Source organism: Garra rufa, chromosome 1 (genome assembly GCF_049309525.1).
Source record: "Garra rufa chromosome 1, GarRuf1.0, whole genome shotgun sequence".
NCBI classification, from domain to species: Eukaryota; Metazoa; Chordata; class Actinopteri; order Cypriniformes; family Cyprinidae; genus Garra; species Garra rufa.
The window spans coordinates 93043772-93063311 of record NC_133361.1 but is presented as its reverse complement, the minus strand read 5'-3'; the positions used below and the strand labels follow the sequence as shown (position 1 = coordinate 93063311).

At 38.1% G+C, this 19540-nt stretch overlaps 3 non-coding genes across 3 annotated transcripts; all 3 read right to left on the bottom strand.

Annotated features, from left to right (window-relative positions):
• Positions 1 to 10703: 10703 nt before the first annotated feature.
• trnak-cuu (transfer RNA lysine (anticodon CUU)) lies at positions 10704 to 10776 on the bottom strand. The gene has a single exon. It is a non-coding gene; the product is annotated as a tRNA-Lys (tRNA).
• Positions 10777 to 11634: 858 nt separating this feature from the next.
• LOC141284289 (U4 spliceosomal RNA) lies at positions 11635 to 11775 on the bottom strand. The gene has a single exon (XR_012338402.1). It is a non-coding gene; the product is annotated as a U4 spliceosomal RNA (small nuclear RNA).
• A 1069-nt stretch (positions 11776 to 12844) lies between these two features.
• On the bottom strand, positions 12845 to 12984 carry LOC141285735 (U4 spliceosomal RNA). The gene has a single exon (XR_012338864.1). It is a non-coding gene; the product is annotated as a U4 spliceosomal RNA (small nuclear RNA).
• Between the last annotated feature and the right edge of the window lie 6556 nt (positions 12985 to 19540).

Genomic DNA, 19540 nt, shown 5'->3' with positions numbered 1-19540 from the left:
CCACGCTGAAAGCAAGTGAAAAAACTCCTAGTTCTTGCCTTTTGAGCTCTTTTTTGGGTAGATGTATTTTCTGACTGTAAGGAACAAAATGATTTTTTTCCAGTTATGAAAACATTAAGATTCTCAAACTGAACTTTCTCTTCAGTTTCATTCAGTTCTCCCCTCTCCTCTTTCAGTGCTGTTGGACCTAAGGTGGGAAAACAAAGAAATAAAAGTTTACCCCAGTTTAATGACACAAAGCAGGTAACACCAATCATGTAGATTTGTAATGCATGTATGCTAGATCTCATATCATGGTGTCCAAACCTGATCATGGTCTGGTGATCTATGGAGTTTAAGCTAGCTGCTTGGGGGCAGCCGTGGCCTAATGGTTAGAGATTCGGACTTGTAACCCAAAGGTTGCAGGTTCGAGTCTCAGGTCCGGCAGGGATTGTAGGTGGGGGGAGTGAATGTACAGCACTCTCTCCACCCTCAATACCACGACTGAGGTGAGTCCCTTGAGCAAGGCACCGATCCCCCAACTGCTCCCCGGGCGCCGCAGCAATGGCTGCCCACTGCTCCGGGTGTGTGTTCACGGTGTGTGTGTGTGCTCACTACTGTGTGTGTGCACTTGGATGGGTTAAATGCAGAGCACAAATTCCTTGTATGGGTTACCATACTTGGCCTCACTCACCCCCTTTCCTTTCCTTACAGTTTATTTGATCTCAATTATGGTGTACCATTTTTTTAATGTCTCCTAGGCAGGGCCGGCGCTAGCCATTTGGGTGCCCTAAGCACAAATGGTTGGTGGTTGCTTCGGCATTAATTAGCCAATTTTGTCAAAAGAAATGTTCTTGATTACAAGAAAATGTTAAATATGATCAAGGATTATTTTATTTCGATCTACAGTGTAATAAAAGTTAAGAAAAAGATTAGCCTATAGCCATAAATATATATAGACTACAAGCTAATTCCTTTTTTCTTAACTTTTAACTTCTAAAAATGATCAAGAATATTATATCAAATTAATAGGCTAGGTTAACGAATGTTCTTATACAAACATAACGAATGCACTTCAAAACGAAGTTTTCATATGTAAATTCAGGAATCACGAATATGACAAAATAATATTATTTTATATATATTAATAGTTGTATTAAACAAATTTATAGTGCTTTGAATTTATTAAGTAATGTTTAATTTCGTTCATTTCGCTCTCTGGAAATGTAAAGAAAAATATCCTTTGAATTCGTTTTTAATCCCTGGTTTTAAACAAGCATATATTTGAGATAATTTATGTATTAGCCTATTGCTTGAATAAATGTTTAAAAAAATTTAAAAAAATTAAAAAAAAAATTTAAGGAAATTAAACAGACCTAGGAATTTGAAAAGACAGTGAAATGTGTCTAATAATTCCAAAAAGAAAGAGAAGCATTGGACATAATCACAATATTCGGGACATTTATTAGGAATACCATTTCTTAACAATTAAGATGCTGCATGTGTTTATCCAGTCTAATCGAAGTGTGCGTCTCTCTCACACGACTTTCCCAACAAAAATCCCACACCTCTCAGAAAATACATAAAACGGACATTACTGAGCTATTTGCGTTTAAAAGTAGCCTATTAAAATGGTACAATGGCATTGCTCAGTTCAACGTGTTGGAAATCGGGCATTTTGTTCCTCCTCAGCATTTATTCAACAGTTAATAACGCTTAACATTCAAAAGGTAAATATTATTCAGCCAATAGTGCATGTATTGTCTGTGTAGGTCTGTGTATTTCAAAGAAAATTGTGCCTACAATATGAATTACAAAGGTTTAATTGGCATCTTTATTTCAACCCAACCGACCGCGACCCGAATATCATTAGAAATATTTCTGGATGACTCATAACCGCGGGTAACCGCAGGCACCCGCTCATTTTGGATCAACCCGCGCATCACTGGTGGAGAAGGGGGGCACCAGAGGGAGACTGGAGAGAGGGCCGCACAGGAGATAATCTTTTCTCTGCTAATTTGGTCTAGGCCTATTTTACCTTTATATTGCTTTTGTATACCAACATGCTTTAGACATATTTTATTTGTTATTTATACTAGTAGCCGGTCGTGATGATATTTCACGACCCAGATTTTTTGGTGCCCCCCCAGGCACTAGGTGCCCTACGAGCAGTGCGTGGTCTGCTTCTAGGTTGATCAAATGCAACAAATATAAGAAAGGCTAGGAAAATGGACAGACTCCCAACTCAACCATCAGTTGAACATTTTATCACACAATAATTCTTTCTGAGTTTTTATTAATGGGAAATGATGTTAGCCAATCATAAAAATGGGCTGTTACGGCGAGTCCCAACCACGTTCCTGGAGGCCCCTAAACACTGCATGTTTTTCATGTTTCTCCAATTAAGTGATTAATTTACTGGTTCAGGTGTGTTTGATCTGGGTTGGAGCTAAAATTTGAAGGATGGTAAATCTTTAGGCACAGGGTTGGGCACCCCTGCACCAAGACCTAAAATGGATGACAAATGGTCAGACAAAGGAGAGATGCAAAATATGCAGTATTGGGTGCCTCCAGGAACATGGTTGGAACCACTGGTCTGTTACAATGACCTTTTGAATGGAAAAACCCCAAAAACTTACTGCAAAACAAACAAACACATCACAGAACATATCCTTTAAAAGAGAACAGGCAATATTTTTACACCAACTGAAAGTTAAGTGAGATGTGAAGTATGGTGAATTTGTGCTCTGAACCAGGATCACATTAGTGAGATTGTGTGACCTTAAATGGTCATTTATGGAACCACTTTAACCCAAATTGATTTGTTATCTTATCTCAAGTCAGGTTTTGGAGTTTTCTTAGTCTTTCCCTATAACACCAAATAAATTATCCATTCATCCAAGTAAAAAGATTGTTATACCTACGATTATTTCCACCATTCTTTGTTAATTTATTCATAAGCAATAATACAATTATATAAGCTTGAACATAAATAAGCATATCTGTGGTATTTGCCACATTGAATCGATTACTAAAGATGCTGTCATAAAAGAAAACTAAATAATGAAAGAAACCATCCTGGGTATTTAAACCAGAAGTATGCATGATAACCTGCTTTGTTCTAGCATCCCAAAATACCCTTGGAGTTAAACATGGAGGTGAAAATATTATGCTTCAGGAGTGTTTTTCTGCTAAGGGGACAGGACAACTAGAACACCTTATCCAAAGGAGCTTGGACAGGGTCATGTACCATCAATTCTTGGGTGAGAACTATGGAAAAAGGGTTGTGGATGGGGATTCCAGCATGACAATGACCCAAAACACACAGCAAAGGCAAAAAATGAGTGGCTCAAGAAGAAGCACATTGAGGTCCTGGAGTGTCCTAGCCAGTCTCCAGACCTTAATCTAATAGAAAATCAGTGGAGGGAGCTGAAGGTATAACTTTCTAAACTTCAGCCTTAAAACCCCAATGTCTTGGAGAGGATCTGCAAGCCTGATGGCCAACTACAAGAAACATCTGACCTCTTTGATTGCCAAAAAGGGTTTTGCCAGCAAATACCAAGTCATGTTTCTCTAAGGGGTGAAATACTTTTGTTACTAAAAATCAGCAGGGGATCAAATGATTATTTGCCCCACTGTTTTAATTTGAATTTTTAGGCTATTTAGTAACCATAGTTTGCTGAATTTTGAGTATTAAAGTCACGTGAGAGATCAGGACAAAATAGAGAGACTGAAAAGTAAAATGGAAGTGAAGGTGCAGTTCAGAAAAGGACTTTGAATTATTTTACATGTTACATAGTCTAACGATTTAAACCTTTTTTATGTGATAACCATACAAAAATAGGGTTGTCCATGTTTTAGAGATTGTTGTGGGTGTATGGGATGACCTGGATGAGTGTGAGATTTCCCAGCCTGAAATTTTGTCCCAGTCCACCCCTGAGCTCCAGCTTCAGGGAACAGAGGACTCAACTCTAAGAGATGAAAAGGGAACTCCGTACTCATAGGTGGCCCTTGAGAGTGAAGGGAATACTGCTGTGCTCAACCATAAAAGCCACCTAACGGTGTGTTCACACAGGATCTGAGCGTCAACGCTTAACGGAAGGCGTGGCTGACGTTTTATGGTCATAGCAGCATCAGCCAATGAAATGCTCCTCTTGAACAGGATGAATGTGATTGGCTGCCACTTTATTTGCATTGAGCGATTCTGATTGGCTTACACTTCCACAATTCTTTTCGGCAAAGCTTGACGTCACCCATTCAAAATCAATGGGAAGCGTTTACGATTACGCCCCGTGTGAACACACCGTAAGAGAGGCAAAAGTGGACTAACAATTTTTGGTGCCTCACGGAACATGAGACAGCAGAGGACTCTCAGAAATCAAAGGAGAACTTAGAGGCTCACCTTGGGAGCGACATGATCATAGGCAACCCTCTAAATTGAGTTAGGGCTAGGATAGCACTGCCAACTAAGTCATAAGGGCAGTCACATGATGGGAGCTCCTGGGAGAAGCATACAGAAGCATAAGACACCTGGTATGATTGCCTCACGAAGCTCCATGGAGCAGAGGACTTCATTCTCATAGATGAGAGGGGGCCCCAGATGTTTTCCTTGCGAGCGGTGTGCTAATTGGAGACCCTCAAGAGTAGGGTGGCGAACATCTGCCCTGGAGAGCCACAGCCTCACAGAGCTTTGCTTCAACCCTTAATCAAACACACCTGAAGAACATAATCAAGGTCTTAAGGGTTACTAGAAAGCTACAGGGAGGTGAGTTTTAATTAGGGTTGGAGCTGAATTCTGTAGGACGGTGGCTCTCCAGGGCCGGATTTCGTTTCCTGACTTCAGTCCTCCCTGCTCTAGAGTGAAGAGAGCACTGCCAAGTTCAAAGACAGGAGCAGACTAACAAGGAAGGGGGAAAAGGCCAAAGAACCTGATATGACTGCACACAGAGCTCATGGAGAAAAGTCCTTAGCTCTCAGATTGAGAGAACTCACTACATCCGAGACTAGTAGCTTTATCAGGCATTAATGCAGACAAAATGAAAATGACAATAAAAATTTGAAAGCTGCAGATTTGTTTACTAATGAAATGCTGCTTCTTGGAGACTCACACCAGTTCTTTTGTGGATTTCGTTGGATCTATTATTGCTTTGATGTAAAATCGGACAATATTGACAGTGCAGTGCTTAAAATGTAAAATGTTCACTTAATATTACCTTTTTGTTTAACTTATAAAATCAATATTTGAAATCATTTGAATATTCAGAGAAAATTGCACTCTTGCTCATATTTTAAAGATGAAAAGCAGTAAGTCACACTGTATGTTTCTGTATTGAAGAGTTTCTTAAATCAGTCGCTCTGTACAGTCTGTCAACATTTGTTCTTCATGCCATTAAGTGCAACAAATCTACTTTAAAGACACAATGAACAGCAGCATGATTTGCTAAAGCAGCACTCTGTGGGCGTTCAATCATACGTACGCTGCTGGTGTGGATCCAGTCAGGTTTCACTGCAAAAATGAGGTAAGTTAATGTCATTTGACCATTTACTCACATTTAACTGTTTTTATAATAAAAGTATCATTTTGCTTAAACAAATGCCAAAGCTCAGCATTTTGTTCACGTACCCCTCCATCAGTTTGAGAACCACTGGTTTATACTGTTCTCATGGTAAAATACAGTACCTTTCTTTATAAATATGACCTTCTGCTCCACTCTAATGCTCCTGAACAGCGCTCATATATTTATTTACTTAATTGTATTGATAGTATTTGAATTATTTTCTTAATTTCTTCTCTTTATCTATTCATTATATATATTTTGTTACTTCTTCTTTCCCCCTTATTCCCTTATTTATATTTTTATATATACAAGATATAGAAGTGTACAACTAACACATTACAATCTCACACCTCACATAATTACAACTAAATGTAACTTGTTTGTGTTTGGGCTTTTTTTTATTCTCGGACTTGCTTTATATTTACAGCACTGTTTGTAGACAGCATGCAGTCGCCAAATACAATTACTCACATTTCAAGGTTTGCTTTGTGCAAAATGTATTATTTTCTTAGAGACTTTTGCATATTTACCAAAGTGCTAGAAATCAATTGTTTTAAAATTAAAAGCAAATGTCGGATTTAATGTTACATAAAAAATGTAAAAACCAACTAACCTGTTTGTTCATCAGTATCTTCATGTTTGACTCTCAATATGTCTTCACTCTCCTCTTTAATAAACTCCATCTTTGTTTGTTCCTCATTATCTTCTTGTTTGACTCTGAATGTTTCTTCAATCTTCATGTCTTCACTCTCCTCTTTAATAAACACCATCTTTATAATAGTGTGTCACATGGATCTCTGTTGATTCTCCAGGAGTTTTTCTGTGTGTTTGAAAACTTTGTCCTGTTTAAGATGAGAATAATTAACAGAAAGAACAAACAAGGCAAACTAAATCTCTGGGTGCGTCTCAATCAGCTCCTAGTTCAGTAGTCAGTGCACTAGTAAGACAGTCAGAGAGTTAAAGACTTAAATATACATTTGTAAAAATGTAAAAAAGACGAATTACCCATAAGGTTTATATTTTGGCAGGCTATTTTTGATTTAGATATGGTATTCAATTATTTGTACATCATATCTAATATATTACACTTTCATGAAATCATTCTCGGTTGTGATTCACTCGTTTGTGTTTGTTGTTGTCGTTTGTAGTCCGCGTGCCGCTGAATCGAATCACTGAATCATTCACAAACGATTTGTTTCAAATGATTCGGATTCTCAGTTTCTCTCATCACTTCTTATCATCACTCGATTGATTCATGATATAGAGAGAGAAATCAAACGTACCTTCTCTGTTACTAAAGGCTAACATTTTCACTAACACTAAATAAAGCATTACATTTATTTTACATAGCTTGTATTTATGCAACAATGTCTATTGATTTAAAAACTTTACCACAAACCTTTCTTCAGGTGACTCACAACAGATGAGGAGCGAGGCGCAGATTTATGACGTCACATCACCAGAGCAAAATAAAAGTCCCATTGGTGCACTGCTGTTGTATATAGAATAGAATTTCGTACCCATATGATGATGCTTTTCTAAAGTTACTAACATCGTAAATCTATTAATATTATTCTCAATTTTTATGTTGATATACCTTGCCATTAAATTCACATTAAACTAGTTCAATGTTTAACTGTTACAAAGGAGGTCTGATGACAAATTTGGTCTATCACTCTTTTGATTATTGTAATCAATCTCTGGCTATTTTGTTTTTGTATTTATTTATTTATTCTTCTTTTGGAAAGTTACTGAAACACTGTCAGGAATTTTATTTCTCTATTGAGGCAAATGAGGACACACACACACACACACACACACACACACACACACACACATATATATATAGTAGTCAACATTCGAAGTGGATCAAAAAAGTTAATCAAAAGTTGTCCTAAGATAAGAACGGGTATTCTTTTTGGTTTTAGGACAAATTTGATGAAAGGTTTTGATCCACTTCGAATGTTGACTACTGTATATATATATATATGTGTGTGTGTGTGTGTGTGTGTGTGTGTGTGTGTGTGTGTGTGTGTGTGTGTGTGTGTGTGTCACAGTTTATGTTTACCACTACAGAAGTTTATTAATTGTGAATGTTAATGAAATATGATTTACATTTCCCCAGATTATCTTTTATTTTTAAATGTGCATATAATGTGTGCTAAAATATAATTGACCTTATGCACAGAGAGTTCTTCCGCATAAGCAGCTCGTAAACTTCCGCTGAAGCTCGTTTTATATGTGCTATTTATTAGTTGGACACTCTTGAGACTGATCTAGTGGCTCGTTCTTATCAGCTACATAAACAATGTTAGCAGCATGAACATTCAGTTTCATATTATTTAACAACATATTTAAATACGGAGCCTGCAGTAATCCCATACTCTCATAGTCCCATGTCTTCCCACTTCCCATATTTTTAAAATCTTGCAATATTTCAAAGCCTTTATTATTTATTAACTCTACAGCTGTGAAATAAAATGTACTTCAAGGACTCACTTTTCATTCATAAAAAAAGGCATCGGAAAAATGACATTTCACGAAAAAAAACGTCTATTTTTTGGCTAAAATAATATAGAATTACCCATATAACCAATAGATGGCAGCAGAGGATTATTTATTATGCAGCTGCCTCTCCCTATATTTTTCAAGACGTCTAGTGTTTTGGATGAAAAAAAAGTAGTTTTTTGGTTGGTCACATGTAAATATTTTCAAAATAACTATAAGCGTATTTATATAGGCCTATACATAATAAATATACACAGCATGTGAACAAGAACTTATTTTGGATGCGATTTTTTGCTATTAATCGTTTATTAGTCATTTATTTATTGTAAATAATAACTGCATAAATTAAACATAAATTAAACAATTTAATTTAATAAGTATTGAATAATAGTGATTTGATAATTATATTATATATAATTAGCTGTTTGCTTAATTATTATTAAATAATTATATAACAAATGCATAAACATTTATTATCATATATTTTTTTAAAGTACGCAACCCAGCCGTTGCTATGGCGATGACGTCATAAATGAATCACAACATTCTCCAGTCGCGACTCGCGAGCAGAGCTAACTTTGCATTACTTGAGTTCGCGCTCACATCCTGCATAGTGTTTGATTGATCATTCAGCACTTTTACACATTCACAGCGACTTATTCAAGTTTACATCGATTATTACACTCCCAAAATTCAGCACGACGCGGCGATGAATAACCGTCAGCCCGTTAATGCTTGAGAGGAGGATGAGGAGGAAGAGTTTGGAGGAGGACAAGGCTACTTTTAGTGGTCCAAAGTCCAGTCCAGCTTTAGTTAAAGTGGACATGATGGCTGAAGGTGCGTTTACTGCCATAACCAAAGACAGCTGCATAAACTACCGTCAGCTCTTGATATTTTATGTCAACTACAATTATCTTTTTTAAAGACTACATTTTGAGGGATGAAGCCAGTATAAAGTGCTCTGAGAGGAAGATACAGCGTTGGCTATGAAAGGAGACGCTTGGAGGATGGTCTTAACCGGTATTGTTATTATTTTCCTTACTGTATTTATCTGGTTATTTCACTAATATATAATTACTCATTGTTTTAATGCTGTGTTGTGACCTGAAAGATCCACAGCTGTTTTTTTTTGTTTAGTGATAGTTGTTCATGAGTCCATTGTTTGTCCTGAACAGTTCAACTACCCTCTGTTCCACAAATTCTGTGGTTTTTCAGCATTTTTGTGTATTTGAACCCTTTCCAACAATGACTGTATGATTTTGAGATCCATCTTTTCAGTCATATGCAACTATTACAAGATTCAAACTCTCAGTGATGCTCCAGAAGGAAAAACAATGCATTAAAACTTCTGAATTTGAAGATCAGAGCTAATTTAACTTATTTTGTCTTATTGGGAAACACCTATCTTCTGGTTTTTCTGCTTTTGAAAGGTAGTACTAAATTAATATATACTGTATATAGGCAAAATAAAAATAAAAATGTACACATTGTCATTCTGTCAAAAGTTTTCACCCCGTATCTTAAAGCATAATGTTTCTCTCTGGAGCATCAGTGAGCGTTTGAACTATTACTTCACTTTCACTATAGTAAAACCATGGTAAATGACGAACACAAGCATAACGTTTTTTTGTTCATTCAGATTTTAATTTATAGTAAGACTGTGTTCATACAGTTGTAATCGATCAGCCAAAAACACAACTAGGCTTTCATTATGGTAATAACATGGTGAATTGTCATAAGGAATGACCATTTAGAGCTGAAAAATAAATCCAACCTCAGAACGAGTAAATTTAGTTTAATGAGTAAGATTACAGGCAAACTGTGTTTAAAATGAGAGATTATAGGCAATTCATTAAAACAAAACATGATTACTACACTAAAACCATGGTAAATAAAGATAAACACAAGGAAAATGGGTTTTGTTTGTTTTGTTCATTCGGATTTTAATTTATAGTAAGACATGTGTTCATACAGTTGTAATCGATCAGCCAAAAACACAACATGGTTACTACGATTCACTATAGTAAAAACACAGTAAACTGTAATAAAGAATGACTGCATTTACAGCTGAAACACGTTTTTTTCCCATTTAAATTGAACTTGAGAACGTGTTAATGGAGTTTAATAAGGAAGATTAGAGGCAAACTAACATTGTTTCATTCACAAGTCGCGAGTCAAAAGTTTATGAACACACAAAAACGGATGAACGACGGACGAAAACGTAACGAGTTACCAATTGAGAACACTGTAAACACATATGAAGAAAGAAGCAAACATGTATTACTTACTTTGAAAAGTTATTAGATGGACGGCGAGCGACGCGATTGGCTCTCGTCCATTCTCACAATGGACGGCGAGCGACGCGATTGGCTCTCGTCCATTCTCACAATGGACGGCGAGATCGGCGATTGGACGAGGAGACGGCCGCGGAAACAGACGATCCTGCTCCAGGTAGCGCCACAGAGACAGCCGTCGTGTGTCTGCTGCCGCCGGATCACGGTTGTAAAAGCAAGGGTTAGGGTTAGGGATTAGAATCGCACGTACTAACAGGCTGTTTTGAAAGATGTTTCCGGAGCTCGCAAAATCCACTTAGCCTGTGCGGCGAATGGGCACGCTGGAGCCCGCCACCCTGTTGGGAAGAAAGAGAGCCAACAGAGGCGCCCAACGTGGGGCTCGAACCCACGACCCTGAGATTAAGAGTCTCATGCTCTACCGACTGAGCTAGCCGGGCTGGTTGTGGCTTCCTTCACCGGGTCGGAGGCAGTTTTCATCGGCTCCCAAATGACACAGGCGAAACGGAGGCTCTCGCGTTGTGCGAGACTGTCGAGCCGTCCCGTGGGTAGGGCTTAGAGCAGGCTTAGAGTTTTCTTCTGTCAGTTTTGACCCAATCTGTTTTTGGGAAGCGCAGTTTGACCCAGCAGTGCGGGCCAACAACATGTTCTGTTTTGCCGCGTGAAGGCGGTTCAATGCTTTGGACAACGTATGGTTGAGTTGTGATTTTCCACCAATTTGGGGCACCTTTCTTATGGAAATCAAGGATGATTTCAAGGGAAATGGCAAACTGGTGTAGCGTTTGGCTAATAAGCTAAAGCTACAAAGGATGTACCGGTGCCCCGTCGTCCGAGCAGAATCCACATTCGGCCGTAATCGGAGGTTACTACTAACGTTCGATTGTGTCTCATAGGGAGTTTGGCGCAGGGCCTCAGTGGAAAACAGGCCCTCGGCGGCTGAAAGAAAAGACGAAGAATGCATCCACATGCACATGAATCAGGAGTGTTAAATAAAGAAACCCCGCAAGATGACGAGGTGGTCCAGTGGTTAAGGCGGTGGAAGGCTAATACATTGTGCTCGACACGCATTGGAAGCTTTAGCGCCACTGAGAGCCCACCGGACCAGACAGGACCAACCTGTTTACGATGGGTAACGGTGATCTGTAATTGCGCGGCAGTTTAACGATACCTGTCTTGAGAACATATTGAAAAAACAACAAGCCTTCTGGCTCTGGCGCTCTATCATCAGTAGACAGCTTTTTGGCGAGGAAAAAAAAACCTAAACGAAACAAGGCTATATTTCTCAACAAAACTCTAAGCCTCCAGAGAGGCTAGCAAAAATTGCCAAAGCTAACTGTATTTCAAGTCATCCTGGCGGGCTATTGGGTAAAGTTTTCAACCAGCAATGATCGCGCCTCGGATAAACCTCATAGGCTACAATATTGCCTCTGCGAAAGAATGCCAGCGACGGTCGTGACCTTTTCGTGCACCTACGTGGATGTGAACCGACAAGGTGGCAGCAAGCTTTAAACATGACGCACAAACAGTCTCCTGGCACGGGTTGCTGCACCGTGTTTCCACGGAACAGATTAGAGGTGTGTAAAAGACGGCTCATTCACTATTCCCTCTGTGCTCAAAACAGCCTGCTGAAAGCACGGCAGCAGCAGCTGAAAAGGTCCGCAGCATGGCCTGTCTCAGTCAGCAAGGAGACCGGGTGGCCGAGTGGTTAAAGTGATGGACTGCTAATCCATTGCGCTCTGTGCAATGGTTGGAATCCCATTCTTGTCGTTCGGTTCCTTTAGCACTGGACCTTAATCCAGGTCCTGGGGACCCCATGCTAAACTTTTTGTGTGTCCTCCTTATCTAACACACTCAGTTCAGTTCTTAGAGTTCTCTGCTAATGAACTGATGATCTGAATCAGGAGTGCTAAATAAAAAATGCCACGTAAAATGACGAGGTGGCCGAGAGGTTAAGGCGATGGACTGCTAATCCATTGTGCTCTGCACGCGTGGGTTCGAATCCCATCCTCGTCGTTCGGCTCCTTTAGCAGTAGTCCTGGGGACCCCACTCTGCACTTTTTGAGTGTCCTCCTTATCTGACACACTCAGTTCAGTTCACTGAGTGCTCTACTAATGAGCTGATGGTCTGAATCGGGAGTGTTAAATAAAAGGACCACGGAAAGTGACGAGGTGGTCGAGTGGTTAAGGCGATGCAAGGCTAATCCGTTGTGCTGGGCACACCTTGGTTTGTGTGGGTTTGAATCCCTTCCTCTTCATTTGATGATTTAGCACCACTGAGAGCCCACCGGAACAGACAGGCCCAACCTGTTTACGATGGGTAGCGGTGAGCTGTAATTGTGCTGTACTTTAATGATACCTGCAGCGAAGTCTTGAGAACATATTGACAAAACAACAAATCTTCTGGCTCCGGCACGCTATGATCTGTAGACACCTCTTTGACGAGGACCAACAACCAGCCACTCCAACAAAAGGAAACAAAACGAAGCAAAACTATCTTTTTCAAGAAGCGTCCAGAGAGACCGGCAAAAACTGTCGAAGCTGACTGTATTTCAATTCATCCCGATGGGATATCGGGGAAAGTTTTCAACCAGCAATGATCACACCTCAGATAAACCACACAAGCTACAACATTGCCTCTGCGATAAAATACCGGTGACGGTCGTGACCTTTTCGTGCACCTACGTGGATGTGAACCGACAAGGTGGTAGCAAGCTGGATGAGCCCCAGAGACAGATCATCAGTGAAGACCTCTTCACCTAGACGGCCATCGACGCAAGACTGTGAAAACCAGATCCTCTCCAATCTGACACTGTGGCAACATGGAACTTTTGCATCTACATTAATATTAGTCTGTTTCTTCTTATTCTGAGGTCACCGTAGCCGCCAGATCCATTCTGTATTCCGATCAGATGGTCACTGCAGTCCCCCGGATCCAGTCCGTACCAAGAGCAGATGGTGGATCAGCACCTTCAGCCGAATGTCAGCGGATACCATGTCAACTAGATGAGCCCTAGAGACAGATCATCAGTAAAGAATGAATCCACATGCCACAGCAAACTCGAGCTGGTGAAAATGTTCATCAAACACCCGCCGCTGACTTCTTTTAAAACGAGCCAGCTTATTGAAGGTGCACAGGATAAACGCCCTGAGAAAGCTGTGCCTCGCAACCCTAAGAACGGCATAGGCGTTAGTGGACACCTGACACGTGTGCAAAACACCGGCATTTCACACGTCCCTGGGTGGGCTCGAACCACCAACCTTTCGGTTAACAGCCGAACGCGCTAACCGATTGCGCCAAAGATGGGGAACAATAGTCTGTTAAGGGGGTGAAGAAAAGGAAGGAGGGGGAAGAAGGGGGGAAAAGAGAAAAAGAAAGAAAAAAAAGGAAAAAATTAGGAGAAAAGAAATGAAAGGGAATTTTATCTCTTTGAACTTCAAAGCAATGTTTATGGAGTGTATATTTACAATAAATTATCTGAAAAAAAAATGTTTTCTCTATTTTCCTGTACATTTATATGGGAGTAAGGATGATCACAAGCTTTCCAGTTCATATTAGTGTTGCCATACATTGAAGTGTTTACTGAATGTTTTATTTATCAGTAATTATCACATAAATGATGTCCAAAAGAATGAAATTATTTGAATTAATGAATTTAAATAATATTTTATTAGATTTATATTACTGATTATTGATATCTTATTCAAAGGTTTTGCACTTTAAATATATTTCTGCTGTAGTTATGTTCTAAAACTTATAGTACAAAAAATTGTAAATTTATTTATTAAATAATCCCCAAATTTATCAACATTTTTAAAAGGGCCTATAACCGTTAAATGATACTGTAACAAAGACATACAAAAAGAGTTATTTAATCATGACCAAACTTTTATTTTTCAATCAGTCATAGCCAATTATTCATTATTCTTTTTTTTTTACATTTTTATTCTTATAGTTATGTTGCATGTGCAGAAAACAGAATAATATCTCTTAATAATACTTTCTATTGTCCATGACTCTTGTGCATTTTTTGCAAGTGCAAAAGAACAGAAAACAGAGCTATACATATAAATAAAACCGTCCAATGTCCATGGCTCTTGTGCATTAACTGCATGTGAAAAGAACAGAAAGCACATAACAATACAAATGAATAAAACTTTAAAATATTAATGACTCCTGTGCATGTTTTGAAAGTGCTAAAGAACAGAAAACAAAACTATACTTTTAAATAAAACTGTCTTAATGTCCATGGCACTAGTGCATTCATTGCAAGTGCAAAAGAACAGAAAGCAGAAAACAATACACATAAATAAAACTTTATCCCCTTTATTTTTTGGACTCTTATGGATGGCACAGAGCTTGAAATGGTCTCTATCAGGCGACAACAATCTGGTGAATGTATGCCTCTTCACGCTCTTCACCCCTGGAGTGAACCTGTGTCCAGCCTGCTCTGGTGTCTGGCAGCAAACATCACTCTCTTCTTATCGTAATCCAGCAGGTTCTGCCAACTATATTGCTCACCTAAGGCGAGAGAGCATATAATACATGGCAAATGAGAAAACAAAACAAGTGGTAGTGTTAACATATGACAGGTCAAGAAGAGAAACTGACCTGATGGTTGGTGAGAGCCAGAGATGGCTGATTCCTGAGCTCCACAAGATACTCCGCAAGGCTGTCCACTTTGTCCAGCACACCAGCACTATGCAAAGCCTGGGAGAAAAATACAAAAAAAAAAAAATAATTAAATAAACAACATTATGAGTAAAGTGAAGTGGGACAAAAAAAAAACAAATAAATATAAATATTTTTCTAGATTTTTTTTGTCAACTTCAGACAAAAAGCTACAGGTCAGCACAAATTATATTTTTTCCCTAGAAATTTAACAATATTACATAAAACATAATTACATACATACATATAACGAGATATTTACATACCACAGACTCGTCAGGGGATGCTGAGGCACCTGGCGTGAAGGAGGCATCAGGCTGAGTGGAGGACAGAGAGAAGCTTGGGTCATCAGTAAGACTCGACTCAGTAATGTCAAGTGTTTGGTCCACCCTGAAGCCCTCGTCTTCTTCATCCTCACCTTCATCCACATCTTCCAGCATGTTCTCTGTCTCTTCTGAGTCAGGGTCCACTACCAGGAGCTGTCCAGTCTGACCCAGGAGGTAGTCAACACCAAGCAGCTCTCCTATGAAAAAAAAACATTTATAAAAGAAAACACAGAAATACAGGATCATTCACAAGTTTGGACACATCACTATTTTTAATGTTTTTGAAAGAAGTGTCTTATGCTCATCAGTAAGGGTACACAAAATTTTTTATAATGATACAACGATATATATTCAAGCTGACTAAATAATGGCACCCATTACAACAATTAAACATTATTTTATTGCTAATAAAGCAAAACAAGGTTACACATTTAAAGGTGTTACACTACAATTATACATATAAATATTTGAATATGAAATTACTACATGCAGTTACGATAGGGATAAGATTATTGTTTTGTTTGGTTTACAGTTAGTTGCATCCAATTATGCATAATTTACTGTTATTACTATAGTAACTACATATAGCATGTATTAATGACAATGTAAAATAAAGTACATTGTTAGTTAAAAGCTGTGGTTATACATATGATAATCAATCTGAAAAAAAAATTAATTAATTTTTGTAAGGGATGTCTATATAACATTGCATTTTCATTTAAATTATTATTTGTAGCACTTACATCTGTGTTTATATAAATAGTAATCCATCTGCAAATATTGTGTATCCTAAAAATATATATTTTGCTATTCTACTCAATATGATATTATTATACTCAAACAAATGATGTATGGCTATAACAGTAATCAATATCTATCAAAATACTGAGTATTATAATACTAGATGTCTTAACACAGATTAAAACTGCATCAACACAAATTGAATTGCAGATGCCTGCCAGGGGGCAGCACCAGTGGTTTCCACTGGAAGTTTTCAGTGAACTTAAGTGAACCAATGAACTTTGGATGACTTCCAACATATGACAGATACAAGTTATGTCCCACGTGACCACCTCCAACTAATTGGAGACCCATAACAACTTGGAGGGGGAGGAATAAAACTTACTTTTAAAAAATGGCTGACTGAACCAAAAACCACCATTAAAAATGGGCCAGGTGGGCCAATAAATCATTGTGGGGGATCAGACAGGCATAACCAAGAAAAAACCGGAACTACAAATTTGGTAGCGCAGATAGGTGGGATACCCGGACAGACAGAGACGGAGATGCGGCGATCGCTGACCCGGCTTTGTTGCTCTGTTCAATAAAGTCTTATTTTGACATCTGGAACTCTGCCTCTCACGCTTCAATGTCTTCTTCATTGAGAAATGCTTTTATTGCTCCACGACACAAACACAAAACTTGATTACTACATTCACACATAGCAAAATCACATTAAATGTTAATTAGAAATGACAATGTCTACAACTAAACATATTTTTTAAATACAAATCAAACTTTAAATAGAATAGATGTGTTTACTATGCAAAATTACAGGCAAATAGTGTTTTATATGTGAGATTATAGGCAAATCATGGAAACAAAACATGATTACTACACTTTCACTATAGTAAAAGCATGGAAAATCCTTCGGATGAGACGTTAAACCGAGGTCCTGACTCTCTGTGGTCATTAAAAATCCCAGGATGTTTTTCGAAAAGAGTAGAGGTGTGACCTCGGCATCCTGGCCAAATTTGCCCATTGGCCTCTGACCATCATGGACTCCGAATCATCCCCATATTCTGATTGGCTTCATCACTCTGTCTCCTCTCCACCAGTAAGCTGGTGTGTGGTGGGCGTTCTGGCGCACTATGGCTGCCGTCGCATCATCCAGGTGGATGCTGCACACTGGTGGTGGATGAGGAGATACCCCCTGACCCTGTAAAGCGCTTTGAGTGTCTAGAAAAGCGCTATATAAATGTAACAAATTATTATTATTATTATTATTATTATTATGGAAAATGACTTGTTTTTCTTTCATTCATATTTTTATTTATAGTAAGACTGTGTTTACAGTTAAAGAACGAGTAAACTGAGTTTAATAAGTACGATTACAGGCACAATTGTGTTTAATATGTGAGATTATAGGCAAGTCATGAAAAGAAAACATGTTACTACACTTTCACTATAGTAAAGCCATGGTAAATGACGACAAACACAAGCACAACATTTTTTGTTGTTGCTGTTCATTCAGATTTTCATTTATAGTAAGACTGTATTCAAACAGTTGTAATCGATCAGCCAAAAAACACAACATGGTTACTACGCTTTCACTAGAGTAAAAACAAGGTAAATTGTCATAAAGAATGACTGCACTTACAGCTCAAACGCGTTTTTTCCCCATTTAAATAGAACTTAAGAACGTGTAAATAGACTTTAGAAAGTTAGGCAATTCGCGAGTCAAAAGTTTGAGAACGCCAAACACGGATGGTCCGTGTACCTACGTATAATTGGTTTTCTCGTTTTTGTTTTCAAAACAAACAAACGAATAAATGATTGGTTTATGCAATATTTACATTTTCTCGGGAACACAAAAACGAATTTCATTCATATTTTCAATTTTGTTTTCATTACACGTCGTTCAAATGCAGATATTAAAAAGTCAACAAAACCAAATCGAAAAATTACAATTTTTTGGAAAAAAGCGCATTTTAGTACACCGGAAGCTCTCTCCCAGCAAACACAGTACGTTGTGAGGACGTCGCCAGTTGGTCGTCATTTGGTCAGCGTAACATTACTTTATGACAACGTCGTGAGGAAGTTGTGGTAACGTTCCATATTTTTGAATTTTGGCTAACGTCCCAGAAACGTCGTAGGCACGTCCTTAAAAGACGTCGCTGGTTGGTCGCGTGGGAAACGTTATAGCGACGTGGTCAGCAGGTCTCCAACTAACTTTTCATATTATTGCACTACATGTATTAAGCTTATTTTTAAAGGTGTAAACCGTTTTAATAGCCTATAATATGGGGAATATACTGAATTCGTCAAGCATTTTGCATGATGGAATGAATTATTATATAAGTATAACCCGTCATTTAAAATATAGAAATGTTTGTCATCAAATTAATGGCAAAACAAAAACCAAATAGTTTGCTTAGCAAATTGTGATAATTTATGGTTGTGAATGGTTTATTGAAAGGGGGAACGGGACAAATGTTAAGGTTAAAACCATGGTTAAAAGCAGCGCACGTCACTTTCTGAGTGCTGCGTACCCCGTGCGCGTGCCCGTCTCTCCGTCATTAACGGTCAACTTCCAGAAGACGGACGAGAAGGAGAAGGTAAGCGCTTAAAATCTTCTCTTATTCATATTTTTTTGCTGATATAACGTTAGATGACACGTAAGATAAGTAGTGTTTTGTGTTTTTGGAGGTTTACTATATTAATTTAATAAATAAGTTAATTAGCTTAGTTCTGGAGGCGGTCTGTGGTAACGTTAAGTTAACTTTTAAAATCCTAAATTAAAATGTTATACCTTATTTTTAGTCTAGTTTGAAATTTACCCACGATAAACTATACAGTATTCATTTTTTTTTTTTTTTAACTTCCATAGTAACGTTGACTGCTTGTCGTTCGCATAGACTATGCTCATGCTAGCCTAGCCGTATTGTAAACTTAAATATAAACCACTGATGTTATATAAACTTTTAATTAGACCGAGGCTGCCGAAATCCCATTCAGTGTATGTGGGATTAATAATGTCCTGCTTTCCTGTCGATTAACAGGCCTGTAAATGGTGTAATTTGCTCGTTACATGTTATTGGTTTTTACATACAACATTTTTACATAACGTTACATAACTTGCATCATTTTTATGCTAGTGACTTTTCATTGACAAACAGATCTGATACTTTAGTTTTAACAAATATGTATCCAACAAATAGTTCACTATTTTATGTCCTTACTGCCAGTGAACCAGTTGAGTCATTCAGTGAGTTGCTTATTAGAAATGATGTTCATTGTTACTATGTAGTAGTTTAAGGATTTTGGCTAAGGTCCCAGAAACGTCGTGGGCACGTCCTCAAAGCTGGTCTCTGGATAATTTTTCATATTATTGCACTAAATGTATTGAGCCTATTTTTTTAAGTAGTAGTTTGAATGCTTTATTCATTGTTCATTGTTTTATCAATGTTTTATTCAAAACTAACATAC